We start from the raw sequence: 7,042 nt of genomic DNA on the forward strand, positions 1-7,042 counted from the left end.
CCCCCTCCCACTCATCGACATCATATCTGTTGGCTTGTCTTAACAAGTTCAAGGAATTGTGATTGTTGTCTTCTTCCCCACCCCCCACCCCCATTTGTTTGTGTATTTATTTATTTTTAGTTCCCACAAATAAGTGAGAACGTATGGTATTTCTCTTTCTGTGCCTGCCTTATTTCACTTAATATAATTTTTTCTAAGTCCATCCATGTTGTCTGGTTTTGGTGTCAGGGTAATGTTTGCTTCAAAAAATGAGTTTGGGAGAATGGCTTCTGTTTTAATCTTTTGGAATAGTCTGTAGAGAATTGGTATCAATTCCTCTTTGAAGGTTTTGTAGAACTCTGCTGTGAACCCATCTGGTCCTGGGCTTTTCTTTCTTGGGAGCCTTCTGATAACAGTTTCATTCTCTGTTATTGTTATTGATCTGTTCAGATTTTCTACATCATCTTGGCTCAGTTTTGTTAGTTTGTGTGTGTCCAGAAATTTATCCATTTCCTCGAGATTTTCAAATTTGTTGGTATATAGTTGTTTATAGTAGTCTCTAATGATTTCTTATATTTATGAGATATCAGTTGTAATATCACCTTTTCACTTCTAATTTTTGTTATTTGGGTCTTCTCTCTTCTTTTTTTTAGTTAGGCTTGCTAATGGATTGTCAATTTTATTTTATTTTCAAAAAATCAACTTTTTGATTCATTGATCTTTTGTATCTTTCTGGGGGTTTCTATTTCATTAAGTTCTGCTCTGATTTTAATTATTTCTTTCCATCTGCTAACTTTGGTTTTGGATTGTTCTTGTTTTTCTGTTCTTTAAAGTGAAGTGGTAGGTTGTTTACCTGGCATCTTCCATTCTTCTGAAGTAAGCATTTAATGCGATAAATTTCCGCCTTAGTACTGCTTTTGCAGTATCCCACAAGTTTTGGTATGATGTATCATTGTTTTCATTAGTTTCAATAAATTTTTGATTTTCTGTTCAATTTTTTCTTGGACCCATATGTCATTAAGTAGAATGTTGTGTAATTTCCATGTGTTTGTATAGTTTCCAGAATTTTGTTTATTATTGATTTCAAATTTTAATCCATTGTGATCTGAAAAAATACATGCAATGATTACATTTTTTTTTTTAATTTGTTGAGACTTGATTTGTGACCTATCATGTGATCTATCCTGGAGAATGTTCCATGTGCTGGTGAGCAGAATGAAAATTCTGAGGTTGTTGGATGAAATGTTCTGTACATATCTGCCAAGTCCAGTTGGTCTAAAGTGTTGTTTAGATCTTTTGTTTCTCTGCTGATTCTTTGCCTAGATGATCTGTCCAATATTGAGAGTGGGAATGTTCAGGTCCCCTGCTATTATGGTATTAGTGTCTATCTCATTCTTTAGGTCTAACAGTGTTTGCTTTGTAAATCTGGCTGCTCCAACATTGGGTGCATATATATTTATGGTTGTTATGTCTTCTTGATGGATAAATCCTTTTATCATTATATAGTGGCCTTCTTATGGCTTTGGGTTTAAAGTCTATTTTATCAGATATAAGAATAGCTACTCCAGCTCATTTTTCATTTCTATTTGCTTGGTATATCTTTTTCCATCCTTTCACTCTTAGTCTATGTGTGTCTTTACAGGCGAAGTGAGTCTCTTGAAAGCAGCACATAGTTGGGTCCACCTTTTTAATCCAGTCAGTCAATCTGTGTCTTTTGAGTGGGGAATAGTATTCTTTAACATTAAGAGTTGTTATTGAAAGGTGTTGATTTACTCCTAGCATTTTATTGATTTTTGTTTGGATGTCTTAAGTATCTTTTGTTCCTTTCTTTCTGATTTACTGTTTGTCTTCTGTATTTGTTGGTTTCTTGGGGTGGTAGATAAACTTTCTTTTCTCTTTATTGTTAGCATTTTTATTTTACTAGTGGGTTTTGTTTTTTCTTGAGTATTTATGGCAGTGGTGATTGTTTTTCAGGTACCAAATCCAGTACTCCTTTGAGAATTTCTTGTAAGGCTCGCCATGTGGTAGTGAACTCCTACAGTTTTTGTTTGTCTGAGAAATATACTATTTGTCCTTAATTTCGGAAGGATAGCCTTGCAGGGTAAAGCATGCTTGACTGGCAATCTTTGTCTTTTAGTATTTTCAATATATCATCCCATTATTTTCTGTCTTTTAGGGTTTGTGATGAAAAGTCTGATGTTAGCCTGGTTGGGGCTCCCTTATAGGTGACTTGATGATTCTCTCTTGCAGCTTTTAAGATTCTCTCTTTGTCTTTGAGTTTTGTCAATTTGACTATAACATGTCTTAGAGAGGACCTTTTGGGGTTGAATATGTCTGGGGATCTTTGAGCCTCCTGAATCTGAAGATCAGTGTCTTTCACTATACCTGGGAAGTTTTCTGCCATTATTTCGTTGAATATGTTTTCAATGCCATTTCCTTTTTCCTTGCCTTCTGGAGTACCCGTGATCTGGATATTTGAGTGCTTAAGGTTTTCTGTTAGCTCTCTTACATTTTCTTCAATGTTTTTAATTCTTTTTTCTTTTTTGGTCCACCTCTGTTATTTCAAACAACCCATCTTCAAGGTCATAAATTCTCTATTCTGCTTGTTCTAGCCTGCTGGTTAGGCTCTCTGTTATGTTTTTTATTTCGTTGAATGAATTTTTCGTCTCTGCACACTCTGCTACACTCTTTTTCAGGGCATTGATCTCTTTGTATATTTCTTCTTTCAGGTCCTATATACTTTTTCTCATTTCATTGTGTTGTCTAACTGAGTTTTCTTGTATCTCACTTAGTTTCTTTAGAATTATAGTTTGAAATTCTTTGTCAGTCATTTCAAGGACTTCCTGTTCTATAAGATCTATAGCTTCAGACATACTATCACCCTTTGGTGGTGTACTTTCTTGATTTTTCATATTTCTGGTCTCTTTCCTTTGGTGTTTAGTCATTGTGGCAGGAGATTTCACAGTCCACTCATTCGACCCTAATGTCTGGCTAGGATCCTGCCAGGACTGCCAATTTGGCATGGCTGCCTCGATGCCTGTGGGTGGGAGGCTCAGGCCTCTCTGGGCCATGGGGACTGGCCTGGGCTGGGAGTCCTGTAGCTGTGCCTGCCTGTTCCAACACAGGTGGCTCAGGGCCCTGTGGGCGTGGTGGCTTTAGGGCTTCTCTGGGTGGTGTGCACTTGCCTGGGCTGAGGGACCTGCAGTGGTGCCTACCTGCTCCAGTGTGGGTACCTCAGGGTGCGTGGGCCTGGCAGCTCTCCAGGCCTCTCTGGGGGCAGCATGCACTCAGAAAACTTTAAACACTGTTAATTAAGTAAGCCTTGTACATTTCAAGGACAGTATTAAAATAGTGGAGTGTTTACTTCAATAAGTTAAAAATAATTCTAAAATGCCTGTTTTTAATAGTATTAAAGATAGCCTGTCTACTCATTTATGTTCACTCTAATAAATTGCTAATTCTAATTCTTTTTCTCTTTTTCAAGGACTAGAAAGGGCCCTGAGAGGACACTGGGCCCATTTCATGGAGTCCAAGAAACTTGTATTTAAATCCACCTCAGGGATATAAATAGATCCTCTATTTCCATAGCTTTCTAGAAGTGGAAAGATGATATCTCTTTCATAATATAAATATCAGTATTTTTTAAACATCTTATTTTGTTTTAATTTTATTGGGATAAATATAATAATCTACTTAAAGTTGTCCAGATTAAGGATGAGCTAACATCATCAACTAAAGTTTGTTGACTATTTACATACAAAAGTACTTCAAAAAGTTCATGGAAAAACAGAATTAAAGATAATACAAATATTTCTATGAACTTTTTGAAGTATTCTCATACAATGTGACCTGACTGTGCTAAATGCTTTACAAGCATTATTTTACTGAATGTTCACAACAGCCCTACAAGTCCTACATGTCCATCCTGCAAATAAGGAAACAGGCACAGAGGTATAAAATAACTTGCCCAAGGTGAAATACCTAGTAAGTTGCAGCAGTCAGATTCTAGAGGCCACAGCCCAACCTAGTATCACCTTGGTATATTTTGACTCATGAAAAATAAGATGCAATTTGAAGGGGAGAAGGGGAATTTTTAGGAAAGGCAGAGTTGTGTGTAAGGTAAAAGGCCTCAGCACACCTGCACTCTCCCTCTGCAAACCTACCTGTACCCTCCCTCTGCAATCCTTGCCCAGTACTCCTAACAGAATATACTCCCAAGTGGGAAAAGCAAAGCATAAAAAGATCAACTGCATAAGCCTGACCAACCCTGTTGCACGATTTTTACTTGAACAAAGACATACTTTTTAGAAAATGTACACAGCTACGATAATGAAACAATACAGAAATAAAGCATCCTATAGGAAAGAGAAAGCAAAAAACCAACCTACCATGATCATCATCAGAGCATACCACTCAACTGAAAATATCTTAACATGGTGGTGAAGAGTAGACCATAAAGATCAAAGAATCCAAGCATGAATAGAACTAAAATTGAAAAGAATCTCAGAACTAAGGCTCTTTCCTAGCATTTCAGGAATAAAATACTAAAAGTAATGAGTCAAGAAAATTTCCTGAAAATACAGACTTCATAGCTATCAGCATTCTTATTCATTTGAAGGAGTTTCCTTGATATATATGAGGGTACTTCAAAATATTCGTGAAAAAAAAAAGAAATAAAAGACAATACTAATCTTTCCATGGACTTTTTGAAGTACTCTTGTAGATAAATATAGGTAAAGATATAGATGTAGATGTAAGTTTCTATAGAGATTTAGATTAATATATATGACAAAATGTACATATAAACATCTATATCTGAGCTTAGCCTTCCTGCCTGGTCTTCCGCTTTATCACAAAACCACAATAATTAATAAGAAAAAAACTCAATTAATGTACATATTTTGAGAGGAGCACTTGGCAGGCACTAAGAAAGGCAGAAAGATAAGCAAGGAGAGGGAGAAATGCACGCAAGCTGCCAGAGATATTCTACACTTATGTAAAAATAATCAACACTATCAGACAGAAAATAAGAGCTTCGTATATTAAATTCTACAATGATTTGGAAGAAGGAATGACAACGTCCAATTTGTGACATTACAGAGGACTCCAAAATAGATAAGAAATATGAACCAGATTCTTTTTTATTGATTGTGTTTATAGAGACAAAGAAGAAAAAGACGGGAGGAGTCAAGTTTAGAAAGCAAAGTGCGAAGTCAGGGCAGTTCAATACGCATTTGGAGACCATGCTTGGATTACTTTGCCTAGAGAGCAGAAATCTTAGATTTCTGAGAGATGAATGTTTGAAATGGTAGATTCATAACTTGCCATGAAGTGTGCTGAATGCCAGGCTAAAAGTTGGCACTTCATTTCATTTGGTGATGAGATATGAAAGATTTTGATCATAATGATAACACTATGAAAGTAGAAATTTTGAATATATAATATTGGTAAAAATATAAAAGGTAGACCATGAAGGATAGAGACACATGTGACCAGCAGAACATTGCTGTAGTAGTTCAGGTATGAGCTTGTAAGAATCTAAAATTGGTTGGTCATGCTGAAAGTTGTAAGAAAAAAACAAGAATGTGAGAAATGTTGCCAAGATGAAATTTAAAGGATTTGGTAAAAAGCAAGGATCCAGGTGTTTGGCTTTAGTGTAGATGCAGGCTACACATAGTAAGAAAACAAGTAGAATAATGACTGAGAGAACAGCTGTCCCGCAGCCTCAAGCTTTGAGGATGGCACCCAATCTGGTGGGGGAAGGAGGGGTAAGTACTTCTAAAAGAGGAAAAAAGAATAACAGCAAAATTGTTAAGAATAGAAGAGTTGAAAACTACACAGAATGTCCTGTGGTTGGTCGATTTGTTACATAGAATGAAAGGATACTCTCTAAATAGTAGTTACTGTAAAAGCCAAGCCAATTTGTACAAAATCCAAGCAGTCTGGTCCAAGGAACAGAAAAAGATATAGAGAAGAATAAAAGAAAAATAAGCAAATGACAAGCAACAAAGATGAGAAGCAACAGAAGTGGCAAGGGAGAATAGCAGCTGTCATCTTGACAAAAGAGAACAGAGTTAGCAATGGAGAGAGAAGTGCTAGCACAGCTCTTGAGTCTAGCAAGGCTACAAAATTAAATTTGTGCATCACTTAATCACCATTATAGTGACTCTTTTCAGAGACAAAAATTAAAAACCCATGTAGTCACAAGTCCATATTTACTTATGAAGGCAACAGAATACTAAATATTTGACATCTAGGAATGGGGGGGGGGAGCAATTTATTGAAAAGAGAATCCAAGCCATGGAAGTCATCTCCTGAAATCCTTGCTGTACATCTTATGGAAATGTTCTTCCCTGGATTTCCCCATAGCTTACAACTTCACTTCATTCAGTCCCTGCAGAAATGTCACCTCCCTGACCTCACTAGCTAAATTAACCACTCACCCAGCCTAGTTCTTCATAGAACTTACCACTACCTGAAATTATAGTCTTTTTCATTTTTTTTATTTTTTAGTATTTTAATTTCTGGCTTGACCTAGAATGTAAGCTCTATATGGGCAGGCACATTTTCTTTCTTGTTTATTATTGCATTCTACAGCTTTGAAAAGTGTCTAAATATGTGTTGAATGAATGGATGACCAAATTTTCATCATACTATTGTTCTAATATCACACAGAACTGATTGGAATTCTGACTCAGCCACCTACAGGTTTGTACTGGACATGTGCTTTCTTTCTTCCCAGCATATTTTGGAGAATGTCCTAGTATCAGTCCAAGTGGCTCAGGAGTCTGGCTCCAAGAGTGGCACCTAATACAGGATGGGTTATTTGGAGAACCCAATCACCCTGGCCACAATGGTTGGCTCACGGATTCCAAATTTGGTCAGTTCAGACCCATCCTCATGACTTTTTTCAGAACTATTCAATCAGTGTATTCTCTGTGATCTCTATAATTTGAATGTAAGCTTATTTTCACTACTGTATAGGAAGCGGCTGCCAGAAAATGATTCCAACTGGGAGGAAAAGCTGAGAGATGTGAAAAAAACAGTCAAATTTTTTATGACA

This window comes from Cynocephalus volans, chromosome 15 (genome assembly GCF_027409185.1).
Source record: "Cynocephalus volans isolate mCynVol1 chromosome 15, mCynVol1.pri, whole genome shotgun sequence".
NCBI lineage: Eukaryota > Metazoa > Chordata > Mammalia > Dermoptera > Cynocephalidae > Cynocephalus > Cynocephalus volans.